General features: G+C 37.5%; 1 protein-coding gene across 1 annotated transcript in view; it reads right to left on the bottom strand.

Annotated features, from left to right (window-relative positions):
- The window catches only part of CTNNA3 (catenin alpha 3), a 1,581,323-nt gene that overhangs the window by 550,197 nt on the left and 1,016,157 nt on the right, over positions 1-14,969 (bottom strand). The gene's annotated exons all lie outside the window — the stretch shown is intronic.

Here is a 14,969-nt window from a genome sequence, read left to right as displayed (position 1 = left end):
CATGTAGCTGAAAAATTCCAGCTGTGAGTGGTTTTCAAGGGAGAAGTGACCTGGCAGAGCTCAACAATGACACTGAAAATGTGCTTTTTCTTTTCCCTTGATTTTCACTTTGTTTTCTGAATTTCACTTTGTCCTTAAGTTGGTTTTCTTTGTGGTTGCCAAAAAGAGGTCAGTAGCTCTTAGGTCTATTCAGTACCCTTGGTCACATCACATTCAGAGACAGAGAGGAGAAGGAGAGGGAAGAAGAAGGGAGGGGAGAGAAGGGGGCTGGGGAGGAAGGCAGAGGAGGGACGCCCCCAGCTACCTAATGAAAATGTTCTATTTCACTTTGATTGTGACAATATACATCACATGCCAAACAGGGAATTGTTTGTTTTAGTTAATCAGTACCTCCACCTCCCCATGGAACCGAGGAAAGGGATGGAATGGGTATGGGAGAAAACCAACTATGTTCTGTATCAACATTTTTTTGTTTTACAATAAATACCTATGGCTGTTGCTCTACATCATTATGCATCAACATCGACAGAAATGTCCCCTCCTTCAGGGTGGGAAACTAGAATACTTGTGTGACTGGGTTTAAACAGTCAATCATAAAAATTAGAGATTCCTTTTTACTACTTTTAAGAGTAGGATGTGCACTTTTAATTAAGAAATAGCATACAAGCTGAAATGTGTTAATATTAACAGAAATAATAGCAGCTATTTATTCTAAAACAGATGGCTTAACATGCTCTGACTCACCATTTGATTCCATTGCTTTTGCCTTTAGATGAGAACACTTAGGGAAAAACAGTCATCATCAGATTAAAAGAAGGACCATTCCATGTTTCAATGGGAATAAAACAAGTGGGCTTAGAGTGCTATGTTATATGAACCGCTTTTGAGACTCTCATAATAAATGTTTCCCTAACTATGTTTTTTTAACAATAGAACAAAATTACTTTCTTCTTAAAGTATGCAAAAAAAATATTGAAAGCAGTACTGTTTTTGAAGAAAAATATTTAGTAGTATAAAATGTTTAAATAATAGTGAAGATTGTGAACTGATGATTCGAAAATATTGTTTCAATATGTTAAATTACAATATAAAATATTTGTCATGTGTTTAAAATATGATACACTGGTACAAATTTTTAAAGTTAAAGTCTTCCTGAAATTGTACAAGTTTAGATCTAGAAGCGATCTTAGAAATCTAGTTCAAATCCACCAACTTACAAAGGAAAGATTAACAAACCTGAGAGTTTAAGGTTCAAATAACTTGTCTAAAGCCACATAGTTAATCAGTGCAGAAGACTAGAGTGCCCATTTCCAGACTAGAAACCCACTGTTTTTCTTCCTTTCAACATACATGAAATATTAAATCACCTGTACAGGACAGCTGGATACCAGCAAAAGACATGTAACATATATCATTTTGAGAAAAAACTGAAATCTAGATTATTCTACCATTTGTTAAGGCACAAACCTAAAGTTATATACATTTATCCAAATACTGGTTATGATTCTATTAAAATAGAAAACCTACTGGTTAGGATTCTGTTAAAATAGAAAAAAAAATAAAAACAGTAAATGAGGAAAATGTATAGGAATGAGAAAAACAAGGAAAATGAATCAGAAAGCAAGACATATTTGATTCAGTGAGACGAATTACATTAAAATTGCCACTGCATTTATTTTTAACATAGTCATGTAACATACAGGAATAATGTTAAAATTAGATACGGTTCACCACACTTCTAAAGAGGAAAAACAGTATTAAAAAACAGTAATTATAAAGGCTATAATATACCATTGATTGATGATGCATTTGATTAATACAGAAAGGGAGAAAAATGACTTACGTATGTGCAGAGATGGCATTTCTAATATATTTGAAACACTTGTTTGTGGAAGCTAGAAACACAACGACTTAGTTCTGCATGCCGAGTAAAATTTAATACAGTCTATAACTGAATGAGAGTGGTTTTAAATGAATTATTTTCTTGTCTTCTCTTATTAAGGGAATCAAAACAACAGTTTTGTCCTATTTTGCTGACAGTGGTTTCTGCCCTGTGATTGCTACTCAAGTGGGAGAGAATAGCACATCATCCATATCATTTTAAGAACTTGAGTTGGCTCCTAGAAATGTTTATAATTTCCCTTGCAAAAGAGAGCAACCTCAGTACGTTGGAAAATTACTGGTCAGTCAACAAGTGCTTATTGAATCCCAGGTATGTGTTCAGAATCCCAGCCCAGCTCACAGAGTGGGCTGTAACACATAATGGCAGTTTTTTCCCCCCATTGAGGGAGAAGGGATATTGGAGAATAATATCAATGCCCATGGAAGGAAGAGTAATTAAGTGCTTTAATTAATAAATGTGGCCCTTCAGTGCAATTACTAATCAGAAGGGGGAGAGATCATTTTGAGTAAGAGCAGCCTGAAGGCAAATGAAAGAGAATAAAATCCCAGAATCTTTAAAGATAGAAAAGGCTTTCCTTGATCTCATTCAATGATGGGATGTCGTCTGTTTCTTGAGGCTGTCCATTCGACTGCTGGGCTGGTCTGGCTGACTCCAGAAAAGTTTCTTTACATCGAGCTGAAATCTACCCCTTTTTAACTTCCACCTATTTGCCTATTTTCAAGTCTCAGCTGCTCCAGTCCTTCCATGTGGCAGAATTTCAATGCAAGTAATAATATAATATTACCACTCAGTATTCTCTAGTCTGTCAACTATGATAAAGGTGCCATGCTAGTAGTCATCATTTTATACTCTGTAATTTATCAAAATCCTCTTTAAACAGATTAACCAAAAATGACACAATACTACAAATGAGTATTGGCTGACGAGAATACACAGGAAACATAACTTTCCTTGACCTTCTGGATGCTATACTTCGATAATTACAAAAGGAAGAGTGTATTAGCTTTATTAGCACCTATATCACCCTATCAGCTCATATCGAGCTTCAGGGAATTTCCTTTGACCTCTCCCGTCAACTTCAGTAAGGCAAGTTCTGTAAGAACTTATATATATATGAAGGATGAATTTAACTTGGATATAGATTTTATAGTTATTGCTGTTAAATGTCCCTTGTTGACTTTTGACTCATTCTTCTAGCTTGACAAGATATGGTGACCCATGACCTGATCATCCATAACATTAGCTTTTTCAACCAGATTTATGTTAACAACAGACTTTATAAAGAGATTTCTATATTTTCAAGAGACCCATGCAATAGTACCTCTTTACAGAGTTGCTGGGAGAATACAAATGAGATAATGTAGGGAAAATGCTTATCACAGCATTTAGAAAATAGATATTCAATAAATGTTAGATCTTTTCTTTTCTTCAAAATAAATATTTGAAAAGGACATAAAGAAGTACAGAGCCTCCAAGATAAAATTGATCTCTTTATTGAAATCCTTTGTGTTAACCTACTACAATTTTTCCTAATTACATCAACACTCAGTTTTAAGTTTTCTGTCTTGGACACAAAGATATAATTATAGATCTTGTCAAATACATGTTGGTAAAATATATCATTGAGTTGGAGTGTGTAGGAAAGGTAGAATGTATATAGAGGATAAAGAGGGATGGAAGGAAATTAGTGCTGGTCAGGTGTCCACACAGTTATGAACAAAAGCCTAGACATAGGAATAAAGTAGGTTGATTCAAAAGATTAAGGGATGGATGTGAGGTGGAAAACACCTGGTAATAAGTGCTTGGTTTTCAAGCACAAAAGGAAATTGAAATTGATGCAGGAAGCAAGAGCAGCCATCAGATGACCTTATGTCCAAGGTGGGAGGAGTGAAGAGGGAAACATCAAAGAGTCTGCACAGGGTAACAATGTTAGCCAGATAAATAAGAGGAGACTGTCAATGGAGACAAGCTCTGGTAATAGTGGGGGCCAGAAGAATGAAGACTAAAATAATGGTAATGATGTTGGAGTGAAAATTTACTCCAAATTCAGATAAAGATGAAAACAAATTGAAAGAGAATTCTGAAGATCATACAATTAGAAATGCATAAAAAGGAATGGGAGAACATTTGAGAAGTATGACAGAATAAAACAAATTTAGTTTTGATAATTCTCAAAGTGTGGACCCAGGGTCAGTAGCATCGACATCACCTGAGAACTTGTTAGAAAAGCAAATTCTCAGGCTCCACCCCAGATCTACTGAATTTACCAGTAGCAATTTGTTGGTAAAGGTTTAACAATAAGCTCTTCAGAAAAAAAAAGGGGGGGGGGATGTGTGGGGGGAAGCCCTGATTTGTAGCATTTGGGGATTTCTGATTTCCCTGATATGTATACTCCTACTATGGTCAATTTCAAGGCACAAGGGACATGGAGTTGGTGAGAGATACACATAATTAGGTCTCCAGACCCTGTACTAGACTACTCCATCACAACACTATTGAGGTGAAGCTATAGCGTGTATCAGGATCACTCACATACTTGTCAAAACACAGCATGGCCACATCACTGGGGTTTCTAATTTATATGGTCTAGGGTGGGCCTAAATCTTGCATATCTAATAAGTTTCGAGGTGACACTAATACTGTTGGTCTCAGGACCACACTTTGAGAATCACCACTCTAAGGGTCCTTTGGGTCACCTTATTCAGAAATTTAACTGGCATACAGAATGAGTCTTAATTAATAACGCCCCATCAGATCAAGTTTTGTCTACTATTCTGTTTGTAACCAAAATCCAAAGAGTAGTTTTTCAGGTCTCACCTTCCCTGAGTCTCAAGCAATAAGTGACCTAAGTTAAACACCTCCTTCTAGTGTTTCTAGTTTTCTAAACTAATTCTCTAGTTTTCCACTATTCCACCTTCTTATGGCTTTCTTCTTGTTCTCTGGTTATTTTTTCTCAGTTGCTTTTCGTGGGTTTCTCCTCTGCTGTTAGCTGACATTGGAGTGCCCCATAATTATAACCCTCCTTCCTTCCTCTTCTGAAGACTAAATTCTCCTTTGGTGTTATATCATCCCATCCAATGGTTTTAAATATAATCTATATGTTGACAATTTTCAATTTTCCTGCCTAAACCTCTTCCCTAAACTTCACACTGGATCTCTCTCCTCCACCTGACATTTACACGTGATTATCTCATTCCTAGAATATTGTCTAAATAGAACTCATTTTTCACGTCCCCAAATGGCATCTCCTCAAATCTTTTGCAGTTCAGTAAATGACACCACTGTTCACTCTGATGTTTAGATCCCAAACTTCAGAGTCAATGCCTAATCATGCTCTTTTCTCACCTACCACATTCAATAAACCCTATCACCACCATTTCCAAAATATTTTCTCAGTGTTATAGGTTTCACTATCTCCATAATCACCACCACAGGTTGAGCCATTATCATTCTTTCCTAGACAACTGGATAGCCTCCTAACCAACTCATCACCTTTCTTTCACTCTTGTAACTCTATCATCCATTTCCCAGACATCAGCCACTATACTGATTAAGTTCCTCCAGTAGAACCGCAGTTACCTCCTTCACATGGTCTGACAAGGTCTAATCCCTGCCTTTTCCTTTTCCTTCCTACTCAACCCTACGTCTGTTCACTCAAACAGGTTGAATTCATTCCCATTTGGGCGCTTTTACACAAATTGCTTCTGCCTGAAAAGCCCTTTCTTCAAAACTCCACAGGGTATGTTTTTTCTTGCTGTAAAACTATCAACTCAAATGTCACCTCTGCATCCAGGCATTTTTTGCCCATAGTCCCTTTCTATCTCAGCTTACCTGATTTCCCTCATAGTGCAGCATGCAGCACAGTGGGTAACAGTATGGGTTCAAAGATCAAGCTGTTCGGATTTGAATCCTAGCTCCCAGCTGCTTTCCCCTCTGACTTGACAAGTTACATGAATGTTTTGGACTCCAGTTTCTTCATTTATAAGAATGTGCAAACAATAGTACCTGCCACTTAGGTTTACTGTGAGGATTAAATGAGTTCATATATAAAAAAAGTATTTAGAACTGGTCTGGCACATACAAAAGCTATGTGTTAGCTATTATTATCCAAAATTATCTTGCCTGTGGCCTTGTTTCCAGACTTATTATTGCTAGCTCTCGTATAGAGTATAAGCTCCAATAGGACAGGCATTTGACTGTTGTATTTACTATAGTATCCTCAGTGCCTAGAAAAGTACTGGGTATGAAGCAGGTCCTCAATAAACATTTGTAGAATAAATCAATGGATCTTCTGTGTTAAGTGACATGACTCCCAAAAGACAATACCCATTGACCTACATGCAAAGCCTAGGTTAAAAATCCCATATCTTCCAAAGAGATCTTTCTAGAAACTATTTGTTATGAAAACTCTGTCTTGAGAAGTACTACCCACGACTGCAACAAATGACCTCATTTTATTCATACTTGTGTTCTGAAAAGATTTCAAATCTTTGTCTTTGCATTTTGTGATTTATAGGAAACATCTGGCAAAAAGCAAAACCATAATTATTATTTATTGGCCACTGACAGCGTACTAAGCACAAAGAAGCAAGGGTTTCAACAGGAAGGTGGTGGCTGTCACCTCTTTATTCACTTATCAGTAAAGCTTGGCTAACAGGTACTTGCCTCCCAGGTCACAGACATAAGTATTTGCTTGAGAGAACAACCATGAATTCTTCTTGGAATGCTGACAGGGAGTTTTGCACTCATGAGCTGTGATGGGTCCTTACACTTCTGACTCATTTCCCCTAAGCTGCCTCACACTATAGTCTGCTTTCCTGTCTGATGGCCCCTACTCTCAGATTGGTACCAGACCTATCTGGAGGCCAAAGTCTCTTTCCTTAAAATGTTTTAGCTCACTACTGTATTATCCATGAAATATCTCTATCTACACAACAGTATTTCTTGGAAAATGAAATAATACCTTTAGCCAATGACAGGATTGTTGAGAAGGAAAAACAAACAAACAAAGTGTACTCTAAAGAGCAATCAAATATTGTACTAGAATAAGGATCTAAAAACTGGCTACAGGGGCTTTTCTGTTCTTGTCTTCCCTTTTTTGGGAGGGTGGGGAAGAGGTTGGAGGAATGACCTCAAAGGTCTTGGGAAATAAATTCGAAGGGCTTAAGGCAAGCAAACATTTCCAGTTTGCCATAGTTTCTTCCAGACTTACTTACACCCTGCCTGTTCTTATATTAAAGTAACTTCTCTGGCCTCCACCCTCCACCAACATCATTTAAATATCTTCAACATCACCACCAAAAACATTCAACAGCACTTATATGTGAGGGATAGTAAGTGTACACTTCTTGGGTCACTATTTCACCTAGGAATGGAGCTAAAGTGTTTGGGAAATATTTATTTCTTATTCAATCATTCACTTGTAATTAATAACTTTCCAGATTAGAAAAATTATTTGAAATGGCTCAAAATGACAGGCATACAGAGTCATTGTTGATGTAGAAATATATAATACTAAAAAGTAGAAAGAAGAAAATTCAACAAATACCAAGACTAATATAGTTACTGAAATTGAACCTTAAGTTTAGTATGAACTCGTCTATAATCATTACCTCAAAACAAATACATGAAGTTACATAATTTCCTTAACTGATAAAAGAGACAATGTTCAAAAGGGTGTGATGTTTTAGAGTAAATTATTCTTTTTGTTTGTTTTTGTTTTTGTTTCTTGTGGTATACGGGCCCCTCACTGACGTGGCCTCTCCCGTCACGGAGCACAGGCTCCGGACGCGCAGGCTCAGCGGCCATGGCCCACGGGCCCAGCCGCTCCGCGGCATGCGGGATCCTACCGGACCGGGCACGAACCCGTGTCCCGCGCACCGGCAGGCGGACTCCCAACCACTGCGCCACCAGGGAAGCCCTAGAGTAAATTCTTAAAAAATTTAGTATATTGCCTGAATCCTAAACAGAGGATTTAAATATAAAAGAATACTTTTCAAGAAAATGAGAATACACAGCTTGAAACAATTCAATCTTTTAAAGTCAAATTGTTCTTTCTAGCATTATCCATGTATGGGCTCAAAGGGACCAAATATTGCTTTATTATCTTAAATATATATTTTTATACCCAGCTACCTGCCCATAGAAGCTTTTTTAATCAAAAGCTTTGACTATTAAATATTTGAAAATACTATAGCAAAAAGACATGATTAACACATTGATCTATTGTTTTTTGCCCATCCTGTTAAGTAAACAGAGATGTTAATTAAGTGATTTTAGAGGACAAGAATTATATTCTAAATTCTTCCCCAAGTGTGCTGTGTAATCTTAGAGAGCTCATTTAACCTCTCTGAGATTGAACCTTACTCAGTGTGATAGCTTAAAGAAATTACAAAGCCTGTTTAAATAATAAAGTGATACATAAATATCAAATAGTACTGCTACCCTTTGTGAAGAAGCCAAGGTTAGAATTCTGAAATAGCAAGCCCTAAATACATGAGGGTCAAAAGGCATTACAGACTCTATCTTGAAAGTAAAGACTTCTGGGAAATTTTCTTTATCACCTGTTTTACAGAAAGGAGAAATAGAAAAAAAGTGTATGTTCTTTGGAGAATTACACAAATATGAATAGATAAAAAACTCTGTTGAAATAATTCCCCTAAAACCAAGAAGAATGTTAGTATCCAAATCCTGAAGAAATTCTTCTTCCTTATACATATAAAATTAGTCCAATGACTCTATGTCACAAGACTGTCACAAAAGTATGAAAACTCTGGGAATGCAACTGCCACATCCCAGTTGCATGACAGATGGCCATCTCTTCCTCAATGTACTTTGTTACCAAGTGTTACATATTCAGAAGGTGTATATATGTTCAAAAGCAGATGGTACGATTATTTTGTCAGATTTTTAACCCACGTTGTTTTCATTCGATGAAGAATGGAATTTTATTACGATATAAGTACAGTGACTGTTATTTCTCAAAGTGTAGGTCAAAACACAGATTAAATCTACTTTTAAAAATATAAACTGTTCAATGTGTTATTGATACCTTGCTACTTCTTAGAAACACCATTTTGACTCATATAAATTCCCCAAACTAGTTCATTCTGTCTTATGGAGCAATGACCTTATAGCTTCTGGACCTCAACACAGTTCTATTTCACTCCCCTTGATCTGGTATCTGCACATTGCCTTTTATATGGAGCACATATGATAACGGTATGTCTATTCAAATTGTTTCCCATTCCCCTAGTCCTGTTCTCCCTGGGTGACCCAAAATGGCAGAGTACTTTATTTTATGGAACACTGTCAGAAAAGGCAGCTTTAGAACAGAAACTATAACGTTAAAAAAAGAAAAATGATCGTTGGTCTACATATATTCTTTTCACATTTATTCTTAAGTCTATTCCATTGCTCTCTTAAAACTGACTTCCCCAGGTCATTTCCCTACTCAGTGTATATTCCAAGAGACTGAGAGTCATCTGATGGTTCCAAGTTTCTGATTCAGTGTGGATGTGCAAGTGGAACACCCTATTCTTGAAAAAGAATGCAGAAAATCCCTCTAAGTCTAAATTGGGATGTAGGGGTCAGTGGCATTGTCAATAACAACACATAAAATGAGAGCTCAGAGCCTTTCAGTTATAGGACTATAATTTGGAATCTTGGTCTTATTTATCAAAAATCTGCAATAGGTCCTATTCATATTTAACTCCATGAGGCTGTGCTCACTGAATTAAAACATAATTTAGAGAACACAGCTCGAATTACTTAAAGATCTACTGTACTGTATAGACACTGGAGATGAAAAGCAATATTGAAAAATTAACTGGAAGTAAAAAGTATGGTAAGACTCTAGAGTAAAGTCTGCAGAGTGGGGATTCCCGGTGTTTTTCTTTTCCACAGTTAGGTTTACTTTTCAATGTCTAAGGGAAAAAAAATTTACAATTATATCGTCCAGCCCCACTCTCTCCTCCTTCCCCACAAGGACACCAGAACCTCTCTTGTTAAGATCACTGCTGACTTCCTAATTTCCAGCTCCACCAGAGACTTGTCAGTATGCACCCCACCGGAGCTCTCTGGAGCACGTGGCAGCGCTGTCCACTGTGCTGACACGCTCAACTTGCCAGGCTTCCACCAAGCCACCTGTTCCTGAATTTCCTCTTACTTCAGTAACTGTTCTTTCTCAGATTCTTCTTCTTCTCTCCTAGGTGTCTTTTCTTAAGGTTCTGCCTTTGATCCTTTTATTTTCTCTTGCTCTTTAGCAATCTGGTCCTACATGTATGGTTATAACCATTGCCTCTATATGAATGGCTACCATATCTAGCTGTGATATCTCAAGTTCTTGTATGTGTTTGCTATAATCTCAACCTTATCTTGAGAATACCTTAAATATATTTAAAGTATTACTTGGATGTTGAGGAAGCACTTTAAATACATTAATTCCTGCCCTAAAGTGACTCCTCCTTCCTCATCATATTTCCAATTTCTCCTAATAGAACCACTATCCTCCCAGGTATAAGCCAAAACCATCCAAAATTTATCCTCTTTGCCTCCATCATCACCATCATCTAATTTGTTTTCAATTTCTGGCCAATTTATATCATCCATTTACAATTTATCCCATCTATAATTTTTATTCTCATGTCTCTGATTCAATTTCTGACTTCTGTGTATTATATTCAATAATCTCTTAACTGGTCCTGCCTATCCCTTTTTCCACTCAGTTGACACATAGTTTCCAGATTAATACCCAGGAAGCAAAGCTGTGATGATGTCAGTCTCCTACTCAAAACCAGTAATGAATCGCCGTCCTTTACTAAATTCCAAATGTAAATTCTTTCACTTGGTAGTAAGGGCTATAACCTTTGTTTCAATTGTGGATCCAATCTCTCCCTTTTCCACAGCCTATGCCCTCCAACGTGCTCTCAAATGAGGCAATATCGCCTAGAAAGCACTTGGAAACGTGTGGAGGCATTTTTGGTTATCACAAAGATTGTGCTGAGGGAGATGGTGATTGTGTATCTAGTGCCCTAGATTCTGGGTTTTCTGGCATGTAGAACCCCATCTGGCATTTGATGTTGTTGTCCCATACAACAAAGAACTGTCCCACCCCAAATGCCAGGAGCTCCTATTAGGAAACAGTGTGGCTTAGACAGATTAAATTACTTACTTTTTTTGCAATTTCTGTTACATACTTTTCTATCTCCTCTGCTTAGAATGCCCTTTTTACATTTTCCCAAATGTCCAAATCTTGCTCATCCTTTAAGGCCTATAGAAAATGTCACTTTTCTCAGAGTCCTCCCAGAATCCCCTGACATGTATTTCTAGCTTCCATTGCATTTCATGTGTTCTTCCATAACACCACTTTGTTTCTATCAATACCTGGATAATATATTTTCCCTTCTCATTGGAAATATAATGTAGTAAAGCTCCGTCTTACATTTTCCTCTGTAACTAGATGCTGGCACAGATCCTTTATGCTAACATGCTTAATATTATAGCATACACCGTGAGTGTAAATGAGGGCTCTAGCATAGACTCTCTGGTTTGTGAATAATCCTGAAATTACTGCCTCAGCCTTCATTTGGAATCACAATTAGTTCTGGCTACTTACTTTTAAGCCATTATCTAACTTTGATCCCACGTCCCCACTAAAATTTAATGGCTGTGACTTCTCTTCTACAACTTCCATTTCTTCTTCCAGGACACATAACCTCATAATTTCTTAGATAAAGCCCCTCCTAATTGAACCCAGACCTCATTCCTGAGAACTGTTTTAGTGGGTACCCCATGAATCTTTATTGCCTGCTCCTTGCTTGCCCTAGTTTCACAGATGCTCCTAATAGGTGTTCACCAAATATTTGTCAAATTAAAGAGATCCTTGGGTTGAGGGGAAGGGAGTGGCCAACTGTGTAATCAGGACAGGATTCAGAACAATGATACCACAATAATACAGAGCTTAATTTCCAGGCTTGGAAAGCAACTGTGTTCATAGCTTTCTCAGGCACTGTCTCTCCATATAAATATCACAGTGTGGCAGAGAAGAGACTGATCCTAGGCTTCCAGTCTGAAATCATCCTAGACAGTCCTGAGGATCAACAAGCCAATCATAATCAGCTTTAAAAAAAAAAAATGATCACCTCATTTTAGCCTTTTTATGTCTTGCATGACTCTTGATTTCCAAAATCTTAGATTTTTTTTTTTTTTTTTCCCATTCTCTGAAGAGAAAAGAAATAGAGTAGGTATAATTGTAAAAGGCCTGTCACAACTCTCATAGGTACACTCTGGGATTGTTAAAGAATACGATTATTCTAAATTGATTATTTGAGTCCTACACTGTTTAGCTGCAAACAAAACATCCATCATTATCATCTACAAAAGATGAAAAGAAAACATATCTGCTTCCCCAGAGTATGATACTTAGAAAATTAAGTACTTTTAATTCATAGATATGACAGCTCCTTGATCACAAAAACAACAACAAAAAACTCATACAAATCAGGACATACTTTTCCATTTGAAAGTGATAGCCCAATGCCCTTACTGAAGCGTGAACTAAATACAGTAACACATCATAACGTAATCAGAACAAGCTGTTATTATAACAAAACAATCCTGTCCATGCAGAGACAGATAATGCTAGTCACTTTACATGACTTGTACTTCAAGTGAAGTGTTATACTGGGACCTTTTATCGCTTTGGTTAGAAATGGTTAGAAACTGCAAGTTTCTATACTTAGAGAACAAAGAAGGATGAGGAAGAGTGCCGGCTTTGACCATCATGCCCCTGCCAATGTCTGCCATGCAAAATAAGTTCATGCAGATATAATCATTCACTCCATGAAAATGTACTGATTCGGGCTTCCCTGGTGGCACAGTGGTTGAGAGTCCGCCTGCCGATGCAGGGGACGCGGGTTCGTGCCCCGGTCTGGGAAGATCCCACATGCCGCGGAGCGGCTGGGCCCGTGAGCCATGGCCGCTGAGCCTGCGCGTCCGGAGCCTGTGCTCCGCAACGGGAGAGGCCACAACAGTGAGAGGCTCGCGTACCGCAAAAAAAAAAAATGTACTGAGTACCTACTATGGGTCAGGCATTATTCTCAGGGTATGTCAGGGAACCAAAAATACCTACCTTCATGGGAATTTTATTTTTCCACGTTTAAATATAAATTCAGGTGATCTTCAGGGCACACCCTCCCGCAGGTACTTTGTTCTTTTTATACTTCACAGACTTCTATGTCTGGGCAGCCTCGACTTTCCTCCCTACTTTTCAACATACCTAATATACAACCCTTTTAGAAAGTAATTATAGATTTCCAATAAACAATTTATGAAAATATATCCCCAAGCATATGACTGAAAATAAACTAGATGCCTCTGCATCTGTCAGGTCATTGGATACCATTTGATGAAAGGGATAAACAGAAGAAGATGAAACGAAGCTGAACGAGATATTGATGCAAATGTGACAGAGATATGAAAACTTGACTTGATTTTGGAAAGTCTAAGCACCTGTGAGAGTCTGTCCAATTGAGTGTAAGCGTATTCACCGTAAGGGAAAATATCCAAAGTTTTCCCATGCTTTTTACTAATTAAAGAATCTTATTTAAGACCATCTAATACCTCTACCACCCAATCACGAAATTCTCTTTCCAACATCTTTGACAAGGCATAGCCCATTTGACTTCTGTTTAAAAATCACTTCCAGTGATGAGGTAATAACTAACTCTGGCTTAAACAACTCATTCCTCTTCTACCGAGCCCTTAAATTGCAGGGCCTGAACCCACATGGTGTTCTAGACGTGGACATTTCTGTGCCAAGTACAGTGGGAAGTTTCCCATATTCTACAAGCTAAGCCCCATAATCACTTTAAAGCCGTAAGATGGTCCCCATGTCATGCTACTGACTTATAAAGCTGTGTCAGCTATACAAACGTCACCTGTTTTTGATGAATATCAAAGTAGAAAATACATTAATTTTGAGTAAAAAGTTGAATAAATTTTACTTAAAAAAAATTTTAACTCTATTGACCTAATTTCACTATAGAGCATGAGAATGCTTTCATGGACCAGTGTGTGGAATTCACTGAACTAGATAACAAATGCCCCTCTCGACTCCTGTCTTTCCAGGCGCTTTTCATAAGCAATGTTTTGCCTATCCTCTTGCGCAATAGATTTTATTTAACCTAAGGCTCTGACTTTACATTTACCATTTTAAATTTTAGCTTATGAGTTTTCAAACATTAGTCCAGATTACCAACATATTTTATACCCTTGAATTCTTTCTCCTATTTGTGCCATATGCAAATATAAAATGCTTACTTTCAAAATAACCTTCCAAGTTACTTGTTAAAATGGAACAAGGATTAGGCCCTCTAGATAGTGATGGTTTTATCCTTCTGCCAGGTTAAGTTCTAATAGCTATAGTACTCCAGCAATGCTATCATCCAGATCACATTTCTCTCCTTTAAATAAAAGACACATCCATTAGAGGATCTCAGGATTTGGGCATTAAAAGGCTTGCAGGCCAACTTCTTACCCTCTACACAATAGCTTGGTCTAAAGATCACCCTCCTTACCTTTAAATGTCTGTGGCCTTGAGAAACTCCAAATCCCTCCCTCTCAACAAAGTCCAATTTCCTCCAGGAGAGCTCCTTTAGAAAATTCATTCTATACTGAGATAAAATTTGTATCTTTCTAGCTCTTGCTCATAGGTTGTAGTTCTGCCCCTTAGGGACCTTCAGAGCAAGTCTTTCACTTTGAAGATTTGATGATAGTGATCATGTTTCTCCACGTCTTACCTTTTCCTGGCTAAAAATTCCCTGTTGCTTTTAGGAGTTTTTTATATGGCATAGTTTCAAGTCATGTCACTACTTCAGCTATTCTCTGCTAAATATGCTGCAAGTGACAATCTTTTAAAAGTGTGACACCTGTAACTGGGCAAAGTATTACAGTTGTAGCCCTCTAGACACAGTAAGAACAGGATGATCCAGTTCACTGAAACCTAGGTGAATTCAATGGCATTTAACAAAGGGGAACTAAGTGAGTCTCATTAGCTCCTTCTGCC

This window comes from Pseudorca crassidens, chromosome 16 (assembly GCF_039906515.1).
Source record: "Pseudorca crassidens isolate mPseCra1 chromosome 16, mPseCra1.hap1, whole genome shotgun sequence".
In the NCBI taxonomy this organism is placed as follows: Eukaryota; Metazoa; Chordata; class Mammalia; order Artiodactyla; family Delphinidae; genus Pseudorca; species Pseudorca crassidens.
The sequence above is the reverse complement of the archived record's forward strand: the minus strand, read 5'-3'. Positions and strand labels throughout refer to the sequence as shown.